At 37.4% G+C, this 19,222-nt stretch overlaps 1 protein-coding gene and 1 pseudogene across 4 annotated transcripts in view; one reads left to right on the top strand and one right to left on the bottom strand.

The window, feature by feature from the left end:
- KIAA0825 (KIAA0825 ortholog) overlaps window positions 1–19,222 on the bottom strand; it is a 399,405-nt gene that overhangs the window by 378,608 nt on the left and 1,575 nt on the right. The window contains exon 2 of one of the 4 annotated variants that reach the window (XM_078067060.1): window positions 820–894. The exons of the other annotated variants lie outside the window; for them this stretch is intronic. The gene's annotated coding sequence lies outside the window, so the exon portion shown is untranslated. The remainder of the gene's footprint in view (window positions 1–819; window positions 895–19,222) is intronic. 4 annotated transcript variants of the gene reach the window in all.
- On the top strand, window positions 5,885–8,062 carry LOC118536850 (MARCKS-related protein pseudogene; annotated as a pseudogene).

The following is a 19,222-nucleotide window of genomic DNA, read 5'->3' as shown; positions in this document are numbered from 1 at the left end:
ACTAAAGAGCCAGACAAAATTGACAAATACAATCATTTCAGTGCTCTAGAAATTGACCAGAGGGATATAACAATTTGAGAGGCATGTTTATTTGAAAGACTGCTAATCTTTGGATAAGAACATTAGGACCCTGTGACATTCTGGTCTGGCCTCTTATCACCATCAAACACAATTCAGTCAGTACAGAGGTTCTTCCAGGGTGGGGAAGATCATTAAGACTGGAAACATCTTGGGTCCCTGGGTGGCTCAGCTGGTTAAGCGTCTGTATTAAGCTCAGGTCATGATCCCAGGGTGCTGGGATCGAGCCCCGCCATCGGGCTCCCTTGCTCAGCAGGGAGCCTGCTTCTCCCTCTCCCTCTGCCTGCCGTTCCCCTTGCTTGTGCTCTCTTTCTCTCTCTGTCAAATGAATAAATAAAATCTTGAAAAAAAAAAAAAAGACTGGAAACATCTTTGTTGTGGTCAAAGGGGGGGGGTAACTTGAACTTTAGTGGCAGGTTTTGTCCACGTCCAACAGTGTTTCAGTGGAAGTGATGATCTTAGAAATTGGCAAGTAGGGAGAGTAAACAGCTCCATTAGTCCAAGGTCATGGTCGTAATTGGAGCAGACATATTCTTGGCTAAGGCTGAGAGAATATGCAATGGAGACCAGAGTGGAACAAAGGTAGTCACATATTCCTGAGGCCAAATAATCACATACATAGAGCAAATGTGAAAGAGCCCAGCAGAGAGTGAAAGCCAGAACACACCTGAAAACAGTGTAAACTTTAAATGCATTCCTCTACCACTACAAAGATCCATGAATAGATGAAAAAAGACTTACTGACTCTGTGTTTAAACACAAGGAGTATCCAACAATCAGCTTATAATTTAAGATACACAGACACAGGAGCAAGTCCTAGAAAGCCAAATGCAAAACTCAAAAATATTAAAAATCAAAAATAAAAACAAAAAAAACCAGATTTATCAGTGCCACACATCACAAGGGAGACAGATGTCACTATACTTAGTTTAGGCAAATTACTAAACCAAGAAACAAGCAAATGAACAAAGCAATGACAACCTTAAGGGAGGAAAAAAATCAGAATCCAGAGTTGCTACGATAGCTGATCTAAAATATCCCGTTTTCAACAAATTATGAAACATGCAAAGAAATAGGGGAAACCATTTGAGTGTCCGTAAATGTTAGATTTAAACAAAGACTTCAAAGCAGTTATTATCAACATGTTCAAAGAACCAAAGGTACCTTACTTAAGAATGAAAGGAAAGTAAGACAACAATAAATAAGAGATTCTCAACAAGGAAACAGAAATTTTAAAAAAAATCAAATGGAAATTTTGAAGTGGAAAAGTATAATCAGAAAATTCACTAGAGATGGGGGGCCTTGGGTGGCTCAGTCAGTTAAGCATCCAACTCTTGATCTCAGGGGTGGGATTAAGCCCTGTGTGGCATCAGGCTCCAAGCTCAGTGGGGAGTCTGCCTGAGATTCTCTCCCTCTCCCTCTTCTGCTATCCCTCTCCCACTCATGCTCTCTCTCTTTAAAATAAATAAATAAATCTTAAAAAAAAAAAAATTCACTAGAGGGAACTGACAACAGATTCAAGATAACCTGATGAAAGAATCAGTGACTCTAAAAGAGATGAATAGAAATTACCCAATCTAAAGATATAAAAAAATGTTTTTTAAATTAACAAAGACTCTGTTGAATCACAGACCTGTACCTCTGAAACAAATAATATACTATATGTTAAAAAAAAAAAAAGAGGAAGATAGCAGGAAGGGAAAAATGAAGGGGGGGAATCAGAGGGGGAGACGAACCATGAGAGACTATGGACTCTGAGAAACAAACTGAGGGTTCTAGAGGGGATGGGTTAGCCTGGTGATGGGTATTAAAGAGGGCACGTACTGAATGGAGCACTGGGTGTTATATGCAAACAATCATGGAACACTACATCAAAACTAATGATGCATGGTGATTAACATAACATAATAAAATAAAATAAATAAATATATAAATGAACAAAGACTCGGAGACATTTGGGACAATCAAAACCATATCCAGAAACATGTAATGAGGGGCTCCTGGCCTTTGGCTCAGACCATGATCCAGGGTCCTGGGATTAAGCCCCGCTTTGGGCTCCCTGCAGAGAGCCTGCTTCTCCCTCTCCTCCCTGCTCCTGATCTCTGTCCCTACCTCCATCTGTCTCTCTCTCTCAAATAAATAAATATTAGAAAAAAAAACAAACATGTAATGAGTATCCCAGGAGTGAAGACAGAGGGATAGAAAAAATACATGAAGAAATAAAGGACACAAACATACAATTTGATGAAAAATATTAATATACTTACCAAAGAAATTCGACAGACTCAAAGTAGGACAAATATAAAGAGATTAATACCTAGACATAGCATAATCAAACTACTGAATTATAAAGACAAACAGAAAATCTTCAAAGCGGCAAGACAAAACTAACTCAGCACATATAAAAGAGCATCAATGAAACAATGGAGGCCAGAAGTCCATCACTGAAGAAATTCAAAGGGCCAGAAAAAAAATTGCCCACTATATATTCTATATCAAGAATAACTATCCTTTAAATTGAAGACAAAATAAAGCCATCACTTTTAAAGCTGAAGATGAAATAAAGACTGAGACTTTGTTGCTTGCAGACCTGTCTTAAATACTAAAGGAAATCTTTCAGCTTAAAGAAAATGACACCACATGTTAATCTAAGTGCAGAGTAGGAAATACAGAGGTCCAGAAATGGTGAATATGTGGGTTAATATAAAAGACCGCCTGGTAGGCTCAGTTGGTAGAGCACGTGACTCTTGATCTCAGGGTTGTGAGTTCGAGCCCTACACTGGACAGAGCGTTTCCAAAAAAAAAACCAAACAAACCAACCCACAAAACTAAAAATATTATATTTGTTTTCATTGATTGCATAAAAAAATAATTATAACAATATATTGTTTAGTTTATAACACATAATATGTTAATACATATGACAATAATAGCAGACAAGACGAGGAAGGAATAGAACTATATTGGAACAAAGTTTTTATATTTTATCATAATTAAGTTGTATAAACTGGTTGGTATTAAGTTCGTTGTGATAAATTAAGATGTAGATTTTATTGGCTAGAGCAAACTAGAAGAAATTAATTAAAATGTAAAGTTATACTAAAAATAAAAATGTGCATATGTTAAAAATATTTAATACAAAAGAAGGCAGCCAAGGTAGAAGAAATTAAAAAGACAGAAGCCACTACCAAAAACTATTAGAAGTAATAAATGAGGGCGCTTGGGTGGCTCAGTTGGTTAAGCGACTGCCTTCAGCTCAGGTCATGATCCTGGAGTCCCGGGATAGAGTCCCACATTGGGCTCCCTGCTCAGCAGGGAGTCTGCTTCTCCCTCTGACCCTCCCCCCTCTCATGTGCTCTCTCTCTCTCTCATTCTCTCTCTCAAATAAATAAATAAAATCTTAAAAAAAAAAAACAGAATAAATGAATTCAGTAAAGTTGCAGGTTACAACATTAATACCCAGAAATCAGCGGCATTTGTATACACTACTAATGAAGTAGCAGAAATAAAATTTAAGATAAACATACCCATTACATTTACATTCCATTTACAATTCCATTTACAATTCCACCAAAAATCCAAAAACAAAACAAAACAAAGCAAAAAACCCCAAACAAACCAAAACCTAGGAATAAACTTAACCAAGGAGGTGAAAGACCTGTACTCTGAAAATTATAAAACACTGATGAAGAAAGAAATTGAAGAATGACACAAATAAAAAGATATCCCGTGCTCATGGATTGGAAGAATATTGTTAAAATGTCCATACTTTTCAAAACAATCTACAGATTTAATGCAAGCCCTATCAAAATATTAACAGCATTTTTCACAGAACTAGAACAAATAATACTAAACACAAATGACTCTGAGTAGCCAAAGCAATCTTGAGAAAGAAGAACAAAACTGGAAATATCACAATTTCAAATTTCAAGATATACTACAAAAGCCATAATCAAAACAGTATGGTACTAGCACAAAAACAGACACATAAATCAACAGAACAGAATAGAGAGCCCAGAAATATACCCACAATTATATGGCCAATTAATCTATGGCAAAGGAGGCAAGAACATACAATGGAGAAATGACAGGCTCTTCAATAAATGGTGTTGGGAAAACTGGACAGCAACATGCAAAAGAATGTAACTGGACCACTTTCTGACACCACACACACAAAATAAACTCCAAATGGATTAAAGACTAAATGTGAGACGTGCAACCATAAAACGTCTAAAAGAAAACATAGGCAGTAATTTCTCTGACATTGGCAATAGCAACATTTTTCTGGCTATGTCTCCTAAGGCAAGGGAAACAAAAGCAAAATTAAACTATTGGGACTACATCAAAATAAAAAGCTTTTGCACAGTGAAAGAAAACATCAACAAAACAAAAAGGCAACCTACTGGATGAGAGAAGACATTTGCAAATGATATATCTGATAAAAGGTTAATATCCAAAATATGTAAAGAATTCATATAACTCAGCACCAAAAAAGCCAAATAATTCAATTAAAAATGGGCAGAAGTTCTGAAAAGATATTTTTCCAAAGACATACAGATGGCTAACAGACACATGAAAAGATGCTAAACATTATTCATCATCAGAGACTTGCAAATCAAAAACCACAAAATCATAATGAGGTATCACTATACACCTGTCAGGATGGCTAAAATCAAAAAGACAAGAAAGAACAAGGATTGGAAAAGATAAGGAGAAAAAGGAATCTTGTACATTGTTGGTGGGAATGTAAATTGATACAGCCACTGTGGGAAACAGTATGGAGGTTCCTCAAAAAACTTAAAATAGAAATACAATATGATCCAATAACTCCACTCCGGGGTATTTATCCAAAGAAAATCAAAACACTAATTTGAAAAGATATGTGCACCCCTATGTTTACTGCATCATTATTTACAATAGCCAAGACATGGAAGCAGCCCAACTGTCCATCAATAGATGAATGGATAAAGAAGATGTGGTATGCACATATATATACATGCACACATACACACACATATACATACACATATACACACATACACACACACACACACACACCAGAATATCACTTAGTCATAAAAAAGGATGAGACGTTGCTGTTTGCGACATCAATGGACCTATTATGCTAAGTAAAATAAGTCAGACGGAGAAAGACAAACGCCATATGATTTCAGTTATATGTGCAATCCAAAAACCCAAATGAATGATAAACAACAACAAAAAATGAATACATAATCAGACCTATAAATACAAAGAACAAAATGATGGCTGCCAGAGAGGAGGGGGTGGAGGGATGGGCAAAATGGGTGACGGGGAGTGGGAGATACAGGCTTCCAGTTATAGGTAAGTCAGGGGAATAAAAGGTACAGCATAAAAAATATAGTCAATGGTACTGTAACAGCACTGCATGGTGACAGATGTAACTACACTTGTGGGCGAGCATAAAATAATGTACAGACTTGTCAAATCACTATGCTGTACACCTGACACTAGCACTGTGTATCAATTATACTCCAATTCAAAATAAAATAAAATGAGCTACAGGGTGCCAGGGTGGATTAGTTCACTGAGCACCCAACTCTTGGATTCAGCTCAGGTCATAATCTCAGGATCCTGGGATTGAGCCCTGGATTCAGCTCTGCTCTCAGCCTGGAGTCTGCTTAGGATTCTCTCTCCCTTTCCCTCTGCCTCTCCCCTCAGCACTCACACACTCGCTCTAGCCCTCTCTCTCTAAAATAAATAGATCTATCTTTAAAAAATAAGCCTCAAAGAAAAAAGACAGAAATCATATTAAAAATATAGCAAAATGGAAAATGTAAACCCAACCATACTAAAAAGTACATTAAATGTGAATGGTCTGAACACCTCAATCAAAAGGCAGAAATTGTCAAAGTAAGGGGCGCCTAGCTGGTTCGGTCGGTAGAGCATGTGACTCTTGATCTCAGAGTTGTGAGTTTGAGCCCCGTGTTGGATGTAGACATTACTAAAAAATAAAAATCTTTAAAAAAAAAAATTAAAATTAGGGTGCCTGGGTGGCTCAGTCATTAAGTGTCTGCCTTCAGCTCAGGTCATGATCCCAGGGTCCTGGGATCAAGGCCTGCATCGGGCTCCCTGCTCAGTAGGGAGTCTGCTTCTCCCTCTACCCCTCGCCCCTGCTTGTGCACTCTCTCTCATATTCTCTCTCATGCTCTCTCTCAAATAAATACCTTAAAAAATTAAAATTAAAATAAAAAAGAAATTATCAAAGTAGATAAAAAAGCAAGATCCTACTATGTGTCATCTAAAAAGATGTACCTTTTGATATAGGGTTCCATGAAAAACTAATGATGTAATATATGGTGATTAACATAATAAAAAAATAAAATAAAATAAATAAAAAGATGTACCTTACATTCAAAGACAAAAAGATCATAAAAAGTATGCCATGTAAACAGTAACCATAATACAGCTGGAGTTACTGCACTAATATTAAACAAAACAGGCTTTAAAAAATAGTATTTGAGGGGCACCTGGCTGGCTCAGTTGGTAAAAGATGCAACTCTTGATTTCAGGGTCATGAATTTGAGCCCCACGTTGGACCTGAAGCCAAATAATATTTGAGAAAAATGGGATTTTTCAAAATGATCAAAGGTACATCAGAAAAAATAATGCTTATAAATGTATATGCACCTAAAACAAAGCACCAAAATCAGTGGAGCAAAAAATGACAGAACTGAAAAAAGAAATAAACCATTTAACAAGTAGAGTTGGATATTTGAATAGTCTCCTAGCAAAAACTAATAGAACAGAAAATCAGCAAGAGTATTAGAAAATATTGTTCACCTACTGAACATAACTCTCATATGATGGCACAATACATTTTTTCTCAAATGCCAAAAAATATTTTCTAAAATAGACCATATACCAGGTCATAAAACAAGTCTCAGTAAATTTTAAATAAGATCATAAAAAGTATGTTCTATGAGTAGAAGAGAATGAGAAATCAATAAACAGAAGAAAACTTGGAAAATCCTCAATATTTGGAAGTTAGAGAATATACTTCTAAATAAGTCAAAAAAGAAATCACAAGGGATTCAAAAAAATGTTTACTGAATGATAGTCAAAACACAACATGTCACGTTTTATGGGATACACAGAAAGCAGTGTATAGGGCATTCTGGCGCTGAGCGGAGAGGTGGCGGGGGCAGCCAGGCAGCTAGCCAGGTTGGCATGCGGAGCGGAGAGGGGTGCAGCTTGTTTCCCCCCACCCCATCCCCCTCCCTCTCCGGCGTGAGCCCCAGCCCTCCGCCGGTGGCCCAGCCGGCAGAACTATCCCCTGTGGCACGAGCCCAGGGTGGCCCCGGGCACCTCAGCTCCCCCCACCACCACCACCAGGGGCAGCCAGAGCTCCAAGGCTCCAAGGGGCGACGTGACCACCAAGAAGGACACCAAGGAGGAAGAAGGTGCTTCCCTGGGTAAGGCCAAAGGACAGGAGAATGGCCAGATAAAAAGCAATGCAGACTTATACCCCAAGGGTGAAGGGTAGTCGCCCCCTGTGAACGGAACAGATGAGGCAGCCGGGGCCACTGGCGATGCCATCGAGCCAGCACCCCCTAGCCAGGGCGCTATAGTCAAGGGGGATGCCCCCACCAAGAAGAACCCCAAGAAGAAGAAAAATAAATTCTCTTTCAAGAAGGCTTTCAAATTGGGTGGTCTGTCCTTCAGGAGAAATTGGAAGGAGGGTGGAGGTGATTCATCTGCTCCCTCACCGACACAGGAAGAGCAGGAGCAGGGGGAGATCGGTGCCTGCAGCGAGGAAGGCACAGCCCAGGAAGGGAAGGCTGTTGTCCCCCCTGAAAGCCAGGAGCCCCAGGCCAAGGGGGTAGAGGCTAGTGCTGCCTCCAAGGGAGGGGACACAGAAGAGGCAGGGCCCCAGGCTGCAGAGCCGTCCACTCCCTCTGGGCAGAAGAGTGGCCCTACACCTGCCAGGGAGGAGAATGAGTAGCTGGGTGAGGGCAAATGGGTGATCTCTAAGCTGCAAAGACTATGCTGTCCTACTGAGGTCACTGCCTGGACCTGGTGCCATGGCTGCTTTCCTGTGCCCAGAAAGGAAGGGGCTATTGCCCCTTCCCAGCCATGTTCCCTCTCTTTTTCCCTCCTGTAGATTCTCCCATCATTCATCTGACCTTCCTCTTAAGGTCAGTTAAAGATGGTCCCTTGCAGTTTCCAAAGTTAGATTAGTGATGTGAAATGCTCCTGCCCCTGGCCCTATCTCTCCTGTCCCTACCCCTGCAGAAAGCAATCACTGGTTTTCTTCCCCAATTCTTTTCCAAGTAGGTTTTGTTTACTCTACTCCCCAAATCCCTGAGCCAAAATGTGGGGTGCCGACATTCCCAAATCCTGAGTGTCCAGCCTTCCCCCCTGTTGAGTTTTCAGTCTCTTGTGCTATGTCTAATGGCACCTGGGCTGGGGAGGACACTGCCCCTGTCTACATTTTTATAAATGTCTTACTCAAGTTCAAACCTCCAAAAAACAAAAAACAAAACAAAACAAAGCAGTGTAGAAAGGCAACACAGAAGATTAGAGCAGAAATAAAACAGAAAAGAAAAAAGTTGGTTCTTTGAAAAGATCAACAAAACTGCCAACTGTTAACAAGACTGATCAAGAATTAAAACAACAACAACAACAACAAAAACACAGGGGTGCCTGAGTAGCCCAGTCAGTTAAGCAACTGACTCTTGATCTCTGCACAGGTCATGACCTCAGGGTTGTGAGATCATCAAGCCCCATGCAGGCTCCACACTCAGCGGGGAGTCTGCTTGAAGATTCTCTCCCTCTGTCCCTCCCTCCACTCATGCAGACTCTCTCTCTTTCTCTCTAAAATAAATAAATCGTTTTAAAGAAAGAAAAAAGACACAAATTACCAAAATAGCAAATGAAAATGATGTCACTAATGACCTACAGAAATCAAAAGGATTGTGAGACAAAAAATGAACAATTTTATGCTAACAAATTAGATACACAGATGAAAGAGACACATTCTTAGAAAGACATAAATGACCAAACTGACTTAAGAAGTAATGTAAAAATTGAATAGACCTAAAACAAGTAAAGACAATGAAACAGTCATTCAAAATCTCCCCACAAGGAAGAGCAAAGTCCCAAAGGCTTCAATGGTAAATTCTACAAAATAAAAAACATGAAATAATACCTACATTTCACAGACTCTTTCAGAAAACAAAGGAAAGAAATCTTCCTCATTCTATAATGGCAGTATTACCCTAACAAAGCCAAACAGATACATCACAAGAAAATAAAACTGCAGACTAAAACCTATATTAAAAAAGATCTAAAATCAATACCCCAACCCTCAACCTTCAGAAAATAGAAGAAGAGCAAGCTAAACACAAAGCAAGCAGAAGGAAACAATAAAGATTAGATTTGAAGTAAATAAAAAGGGAAGAGAAAAACAACGGAGAAAAATCAATGAAACTAATGTTGAGTCTTTGAAAAGGTGAACAACGTTAACAAATCTTTAGCTAGACTGACTCCTCCCCCCCAAAAAAGAGGGATGCCTCAAATTATTAAAATTAGGAATGAAAGTGGGGACATTACCGACATTAGAGAAATAGATTATAAGAGGATACTATAAACTGTATATCATCAAATTATATAATCTAGACAAAATAGACAAACTCCTAGAAAGACACCAAGCACTGCAATGACTGAAAATTTAAAAAAAAAAAAAAATTATGCACAGACCTATAACAAACAGAATGAAAATAATCAGAAATCTTACCAAAAAGAGAAGCCCAGGGCCAGGTGGCTTCATTGGTGAATTCTACCAAATATTTAAAGAAGAATTAAGATCCTTCACAAATTCTTGCAAAAAACAGAGAAGGAGAGAACACTTTCCAACTCATTCTCTCAGGCAAGTATTACCCTGATACCAAACCAGACAAAAACATTACAAGAAAAGAAAACTATAAACCAATAGCCCTTATGAATTTAAAGGCAAAAATATTCAACAAAATAGAACCAACTGAATCCAACATGTTGTGAATAGAATTATACACCACGACTAAGTAGGATTCATCACAGGAATATAAGGTTGAATCAACACAAGAAAATGAATCAATGTAATACACTTTATTAATAGAATAAAAAACAAAAACTACATGATGTTCTGAATAGGTGCAGAGAAGAATGTGTCGAAATCCAATCAACAAACCTAGGAATAGAACCCACAGCCGACCTCATACTTAATGGTAAAAGGCCAAAAGCTTTGCCCTTAACATCAGGAACAAGACAAGAAGGTCCATTTTTAACTCTTCCATTCAACACTGTACTGGAAGTTCTAGTCAGGGCAATTAAGCAAGAAAAGTAAATAAAAGGCATCCAGATTTGAAGGGAAGAAATAAAATTATCTTCACTTATAGATGACATGATCTCATATGTAGAAAATTCTAAGGAATTCTTAAAAAAAAAAAAAAAAATCCAAACTATTGGAGCTAACAAATACATTCAACCAAGTTTGTAAGACATCAGACTAATAAAACTCAATTGTATTTCTATATGCTAGCACTGAGGTGAAATGAATTTGAAAAAGTTAGGAAAACAATTCCATTTACAACAGCATCAAGTAGAATAAAATACTTTGGAAAATTTTAGCAAAAGGGGTGCAAGACATTTATTTCAAAGTACAAAACCTCATTTCAAAAAACTGACTTAGACCTAAATAAATGAAAAGTCCATGTCTTATGGACTGAAAGATATAGTAACATTGTATCTATACATTAATTTGGGATGTAAACCTCCCAAATTAATGTACAGAATGAATGCAATCCCTATCAAAATCTCAGCTGCTTATTTTGCAGAAATTAAGAAAATAGTCTTAAAATTCATATGGAAATACAAGGGACCCAGAATAGCAAAAACAATCTTGAAAAAGAACAAAGAGAACTCATATTTCCCATTCTTCCAAGCTTACCACAGAGCTTCAGTAATCAAGACTGTGTGATAGGATAGGCTTAAGGATAGACATATAATCAATGGAATAGAATTTATAGTACAGTAATAAACCCATACATGTCCAGTTGATTTTTGATGAGAATTTCAAGAAAATTCAATAGGGAAAGGTAAATCTTTTCAAGAAATGTTGGTGAGACAACTGAATACCAACATGCAAAAGAAATGTCAGACTCCTCTATCACAAGATACACAAAAATTAACTCAAAATTGATCTAACACCTAAATATAAGAACTGAAGTATAGAAAATTTTTAAAAGAAATCACTGGTAAAACTTAGTAGGTTGGGCAATGGTCTCGTAAAACACCAAAAGCAGAATCAACAAAAGAAAAAAACGGGTAAACTGGATTTCATAAAAATTAAAATCTGTGCTTCAAAGCACACCATCAATAAAGTGAAACAACAATCTACAGAATGGGAGAAAATGTTTGTGAATCAAATATCTGATAAGGGAATAGTATCCCAGAATCTATAAAGAACTATTACAGCTCAACAATAAAATGACAGGTAATTCAATTTAAAAATGGCAAAGGATTTGAATAGACATTTCTCCAAGGATATACAAATGGCCGACAAGTAAGTTAAATGATGCTCACTGTTATTAGATAAATGCAAATTGAGACCACAAAAGATACCACTTCATAAGTCATCAGAATGGCTATAATCAAAAGACAGACAATAACAAGTATTGGGGAAGATGAGGAGAAACCAAAACTCACAGAATCTGCTAGTAGGAATGTAAACATCTCTCCCTCATCCTGTCATTCGTAATATTTCCTTAATAGCACTTTGCATCTTGTAATTATTTTTGTAATATCTCCCACTAGACCAAAAGCACATGAAAACAGGTTTTAGATCTCTTTACTTCACTTAAGTATACTAGTTAGGGCACCAGTCATTTTGTGCTATCTGTAATCACTGATTTGCTTACAACTCTCAACCCACTAAACTGAATTTTCTTTTCAAGATTTTATTTGTTTGAGAGAGAGAGAGAGCATGAGTGTGCATGCATGAGTGGGGGGAGGGACAGAGGGAGAGAATCTTTAAGCCAAATACCCACCGGGTGGGGGGGGGGTATACTGGATCCCATGACCAATGAGATCATGGCCTGAGCTGAAGCCAAGAGTCCGACGCTTAACTGACTGAGGCACCCAGGAGCCCTTAAACTGAATCTTCATAAGATCAGACTGTGCCTTCTTAATTTTTGCATCTTAGTACCTAGTCAAGTGGTTGACATACAGGAAGCACAAAGGAAAAGTTAAAGCGATGCCAAAGTGTGGTACACAGATTTTTGATGGAGTCCCAGTATTCTTACATGGGGTTCAAAAGTTCAAAACTATTTTCATAATAATAAGACATATGCTATTCACTAGGTTTGACGTTTGTACTGATAGTGCAAAAGCAATAATGCCCAGACCCAGACTGTAGTCTCCAAACTGTATTAGTTGTATCAGTTTTCTATTGCTGCTGTAATTACTTCCCACAAATTTATTGCCATAAAACCACAGAAATATATTATCTTACAGTTCTCTAGGTTATAAGTCTTAAAATGGGTCTCACCAGCCTAAAAGGAAATGGTCAGGAGAGTTGCATTCCTTTGGGGAAGCTCTAAAGAGGATGCATTGTTTCGCTGCATTTTGTAGCTTTTAGAAGCTGCTCTCATTCCTTGGCTCATGGCCCACTTTCCTCATTTTCTATTTAGCTCTGTGGGTTGAGTCCTTTTCATATTGGATTACTCTGAATTCCTCTTCAGCCTCCTTCTTCCACTTTTGAGAACCATTGTGATTACACTGGACCAATTTGGATAATCCAGGATAATCTCACTATTTTAAGGTAAACTGATTAGCAACTTTAATTCCTCTTTGCGCTATAACCTAACATAGTCACAGGTTCCAGGAATCAGGATGTAGGCATCTGGGGGAGGGGGGACATTATCCTGCTTACTACTGTAGTCATATTTTTTCACCACCACACAGCTACAATAAAAAGTAAAGCCAGGTTTACTTAACAATGTCTTCGATGAGGCAATAAAAATTAGTAATGTTATTAGTTCAACCTCTAAGTACACCACACATTTTTTCAAAATTAACCAAATTGAGCTCTCGCTTCAAGGAAACCTTTAGACAGCATTTGTTGTCAATGATAAAATTAGAGTTTTCAAAGCAAAAATAAGAATTTTGGAAAATTCACATACCATCAGATGGACAGCTTCCCAATATTTTTAAATTTTCCTGATGAGACTGCTGATGTTAACAAATAGTATTTTGGATAACATATAACGAAATGTATTAAAATTTGGAAGATCAGCTTATCTCAATGAATCAATATTTTCACATGGCCGATGCATTATATAACAAAATTACATGAATGTAAAAGAGTCATTGAAAGTGCAAGATGGACCAAGGACATTTTAAAGTTACAGATTACAAAAAGTTCACTGACAGGGTTTCAGATACCACATTGCAATTAACTTTAAAAAAACCACCACTTAGTAAGTTTGGGTATAGGATCAAAGAAAAACATTCATAACTATCTGAAAAGGCCACTAAAATACTCCTTTCTTTTCCAACTGTATGTCTGTATAAGGTTGGATTTTGTTCACTTACTTCAACCCAAAACCACATATCACAACAGCGTGAATAGAGAAGCAGATCTGAGAATTCAGCTCTTTTCTTTAAGCCAGACATTAAAGACACTGCAAAAACATGAAATGATGTCACTCTTCCACAAAAACTTTCTTTGGGAAAATATAATCATTTTTTAAAAATGCTCTATATGTTAACACATAAGGCTTTATTATTGAATTAACTACTTTTTAAAAAGTTAATTTTAATTTATAATATAATAAATATAAGTAGATAGAATTACATACATAAAAACTCTTTGAGGTCAACAGTAATTTTTAAGAGTGTAAAGGATTCCTAAACTAAAAGTTTGAGAACTGCTGAGGAAGATAAATGAGAAAGTCCCAGAAAGATCATGATCAGATAAAAGTTTATCAAAGGAATAAGCTTAGGCAGCCTCACTGATACCAGGGTAGAGAAGGCAACGTTAAGAACAGGGCATGGAAGGAGGGCTCCATTTACAGAGAACCCCACTCCCAAACTCTTTACCAGTTAATTCTGTGACTAGCAGAGGGAGTTCACCCTTGAGCAGTTAAATAGCCCACAGGCATTTTTGAGAGCAGTTATGAATATATGCTAGAAAATGAAATAATTGATGCTTTACGAAATTATAAAGGAATAAATTATCATGTGGATTATACAACAAACTTGCATTTAAAAAATATTATTTAGTGAGCTGAAGTCTAAAAAAGCAAGGAACATGAGTAAAGAATGTCATGACAATGAAGCACAGAATATTCACTGATATTAGTAAAAATTAAGAATTCGTCAGTAGAATGCTCCTCAAAATAGCTCCTATCACTCCTCAGTTTAAATTAGGTACACTCCAGACTTACACTGTTGGATTAGCTGCGTTCCCCAAAGGGAAAATGGAAAGTAATTTCAGGTGACATTGCAGGGCTGCTAACTGCTAGGAACAACTTCAGCTGTACAACCTCTTTGAATGGTCAGAGTCAGAGAAGAGCCTTTTCAGTAAATCTTAGCAAACAAATAATGTCAGTGACAGAAAAGGATGGCCATATTAACCAACTAGAAAATAGAGTAATTATGTCCCCTAAAAGGAGCAAACAGTAAGTCTTTTCTTGGAAGTATGATGAAAAAGAGCCCTAAATTTAGATTCTTAAGACCTAACTTTGGGCTCAAGTCACATATTTCCTGAGTTATCTGGGCAAGTTAAACTACCTCTTTAGTCTTCATTTCCTTATGTAAGATACGAAAGTTAGTCTAAATCTCTTCTTTAAAATTCGACTCTAATGCACAGTAACAAACACATTTTATATCCAAATACTAAAGTCATGTACATCTAAAATAAAAATGCAGGCTAGTACTCACTTGATGGATTATAACCTGCCATTTGAAAAGCATTGAATTGATTGATGTCTACAATTGCTTATTAAGCACAACAAAAGAGAGTAGGGGTGACCTACAAAAGTATAATATCATGATCTTTTTAACCACAGAAGTATCTTTGGGAGGAAGAAAAATGGATATTCATGTTTGGGCTAATATTCAAACTATGGATATTAACATTACTCAGGTTTTGGGGATTGTTACATTTATTGGCTACCTGAATTTAGAAATTTAAACAGCATATTGTTTAACTACCTAACGTCAAAATATCAGTTCCTTAGGTAATGTTTTATTTCCAATTGTTATTTGGAACTTTTGATTCCTTAGCTGCTCTCTGGCTAACAAAAGTATACTATAAAATATAAGAAGCTGTTCATCTAAGAACATGTGCCTCAAATGTTAATAACGTCACTGTCTGGCTGGGGCTGTACCTTTCTTAGAGGTTGGGGCAGACAGTAAAAGTCAAGAGGGGAAATTTAAACACACTTGTAAATTATAGCATGTGACAACTATCAGTTATTTTTACAAATAGCGAACATTATATTGAGCACTGTGGGGACATGGGATTCCTCTAACGGATGACATGGAACACATACTCCCCATTGGCCCGCTGAAGCTTTCTTCGAATAGTGCAGCAGTTTGACATTCTTCTTTCTTTCCTTCTCTTCTTTACAGGTTGTCTGATCTGCATTGAGGCCTGAAGGCACTTCTCTCCTACTCTTGCTCCCTTTCCTTTATCCTTCATAGGCCTTTTCCCTAATAAGCCTCTAGCACATCTAATCCCCTCTTAGCATCTGCTTCTCTGGGAATTTGAGTCAACAAAGAAAGCGCTTACAAGTCCAGCCACCATATTAAACTGTATGCATCATTATTTAATCTTCACACAAGGGTTATGAACACATTATTACTATTTCTATTTTACAAATAAGGAAACAAACACTAAGAGCAGAAAAGTAACGTTCCCAGAGTCACACAATTAGAGACAGACCTGGGATTTGAATGGTTTGACTTCACAGTTGGAGCCCCAGACTTTATTTTGTTTCATTTTTTTGAGTAGGCTCCATACCCACTGTGGAGCCCAACACAGGGCTTGAAATCACTACCCTAAGATCAAGTTCTGAGCTGAAATCAAGAGTCGGATGCTTAATCAACTCTGAGCCACCCAGGTGTCCCCCACCTTACTTTAAAGCAATTAGATTACGTTAAGCCACAACAAAACTAGACAAATGCCTAATAACTTTTTCTGATGCCTGTGTGCTTTCACACACTATCACACTTAATCCTAATAAATTTGTAAAGTTGGTATTACCACTGACAGATGAACAAATTGGGGCTCAAATGTAACTCCTTCCAGATCATATATAATAAGTTCATGAATTTGAGCTCATATGCAGGTCTTCTCTGAATTCAGCTGCTTTACGTTATACTGCTTTCCCTAATTAATCAAAATGACAATGTCTTTTGTCTGTTTAGTTTTAATTAATTTTCTTGACAGTGTTATTCAGCAAGGAATCCACCAAATGATTTCAACAGCTATATATGTTTCATATACATACATATTATAGATACACTACTAGCAACTTAATTTCCTGAGTCACCTCTCCCCTTATCTACTTGTACTTTAACCAAAATTTCGAGGGAAATAGCTGGAGCTCTGTTTCAAAAACCTGTCTCCAATAACATATCAGCAGTTGAGGCTGGGAGGCAGTGTTCTTTTCACACTTCCAGAGGCTTTTTAGTATTACTATGCTGATTTTTACCTTTTTTTTTTAATCTCTTGATTCAACTGCAGCCTTTTGACTGTACCACTCAAACACTTTCCTTAACCAGAGTCACCTGATGAGGTGAGTCAGAAGTCCGCAGAAGCATCATTTCTAATGATTAATTCCTGGTTGTTTCCCAGCCTCTAAAAAGACATAGCCTACCAGTAGTGTGCAGTATGTCAGAGCCGGATGTCAAAGTAACTCAGCAGTGTATTTAAATACTGAAAGGCAGGTGGGGTGTTTGTTTTGTTTTTCTGTGCATAAGGCATATGGAAGATTTTCCAGAAGGAGTACTACTGGGGATCTGGGCACAAGCAGGTCAGGAAGAGGAGACCAATGACTGACCCCATCATGGAGGTCCTGGAGCCACTCATGGGAGAGAGCCAAATGTCCCTTAACCAATCCATTGTGTGACTTCAAATGGGGAAACTAGTGCCCAGAGAGGGGCAGGTGGTTGCTCAGAATCACAGAAAGGGGCAGGAGCCATGGAGAAAACAAGAAGACCTCACAGCCTAAGAGAATCCCCACCCCCAGTCAAACCAAAACCCCTAGTGCCATCTCAGCTAGGTGCCAGTGCCCAGCCCCCACCCTATCAGAACAAGGTATTTATAAACCAATCCCCACGCCATCAATGTGAATCCATGTCCTCTCAGGGTGGAGCCCCGGAAATAGGAAGCTAGATGGCCCCTCAGGGTCCTCTCCCATCTTTGACTGGGCCTGGGCCCTAAGTCACAGGTGTCCATTCACTAGGAAGGAAAGGATTGCTCCCTAACCAGATCAACAGACTGGGGGGAGGGCTAGTAGGCAGGTGCTAGGCTGTGGCTGGAGTAAAATCATGGGCAATTTTTCATGTCTTTTTCCTTTTAGCTTTGTATATTCTCAAATTTTTAATCTATAACACCTTTGGGGTTCAGTAAACTGATCTATAAGGTCCCTTCCACCTGTAAAATCCTCTGACTTTAGCTGACTCCCAAGTATTAATCTGAATATTTGAGAAATGATCCTCAGAGAAATAAATTTCCCTGAGTATACACCTAGTTATGTGAGCCAGGATTAAAATCCAATTGGAGGCAGTATAGCAGAGTGGTTATGATAACGGCCTCAAATCACAGCTCTGGCACTTAATGACTGTGGTAACATAGAACGATTTACAAAGCTTATCTTGGTTTCAGTTTTCTCATCTGTAAAACGAGGATACTACTACTTACCCTATAGTTCTGTGAGGACAAAATGAAACACTACATAGCAGAGAGTAATCAACAATAAATGCTAGGTATTCTCTTATCTCCTATCTCACTGTCCAGTTTTCTTTGCAGGTGACCACACAGCATTTTATGGATGAATGTAGAGTGGATATTACATTTCAGCATCAAAGTAACGATAAATAAGTATGCATTTATTTATATGGCAAGACCTTTTTTAAAAAACACGTACAAATACTTCTCTACAAAATAACATTTTAAAAAGTAATCATTCCTTCAATAAATGTTTATTGAGCCCCTACTATATGCCAGACACAGAGCTAAATGCTGGATATGAGATAATAGACAAAACAGATACAATCTCAATCTTCATAAGCACTGAAATTTGATTGGAAACAAAACATCCCTGAAATCTACCTATGGGATATGTAAAGCAAGTATCTTTCAGATAGTGAAGTTGCTAAATGTAAAAAAAAAAAAATGCATTTAAGTATTTGAGACAAGCTGTACATACATACTTGTGTCTATACAAGATATTCTTTATAATTAAGTTCTACATTATTTATAATACTGGTCATTTTAATGAGATTTTAGTAAATTCCCTGACAATTAGGCTATTTCTATTTCTCTACATAAAAGAAAATACTGGAATGGGTATGTTTAATTAAGGATACTCCCTTAAAATGTGTGATAAGCACCATCTGTCTGAGGGTTACATGAATGAAATATAAGTTTTCCTAATAACCAGTAAATAACAATTCCTTACAGGCATTACGAAGTTAGAGTTTATGAAGTTTGTGCTCATTCACTCATTTTTTCTTTTTCTCCATACACATTATACACGTCTGTGTGTGTGCACACTCGTGTGCGTGCAAAGCTGACTAAAGAGACGTCTGATATTCTGGACTTAAGAGTCACCTATACACTGATGGTCTTGAGATTTTATTTGTTTGAGTGATGATGATCAAACTGGCCAACAAAAGAAACGGGATTACGCATATGTCAAAGTTACTCTATGGTAATATCTTAAGTACTTAACACATTCCTTAATCCTTAATACATTAACTTAAGGAATTCCTTAACCCATTAATACATCCCTAAAATCTCTTTATACTCAAGTTTTGCTATCCATTTGACTTTTGAATGTGACATATTACCTATGCAATCTTACCTGAGTGAAAAGACTGATTCATGTTA

The sequence above is a fragment of the Halichoerus grypus genome, chromosome 2 (genome assembly GCF_964656455.1).
Source record: "Halichoerus grypus chromosome 2, mHalGry1.hap1.1, whole genome shotgun sequence".
Classification (NCBI taxonomy): Eukaryota; Metazoa; Chordata; class Mammalia; order Carnivora; family Phocidae; genus Halichoerus; species Halichoerus grypus.
The sequence above is the reverse complement of the archived record's forward strand: the minus strand, read 5'-3'. Positions and strand labels throughout refer to the sequence as shown.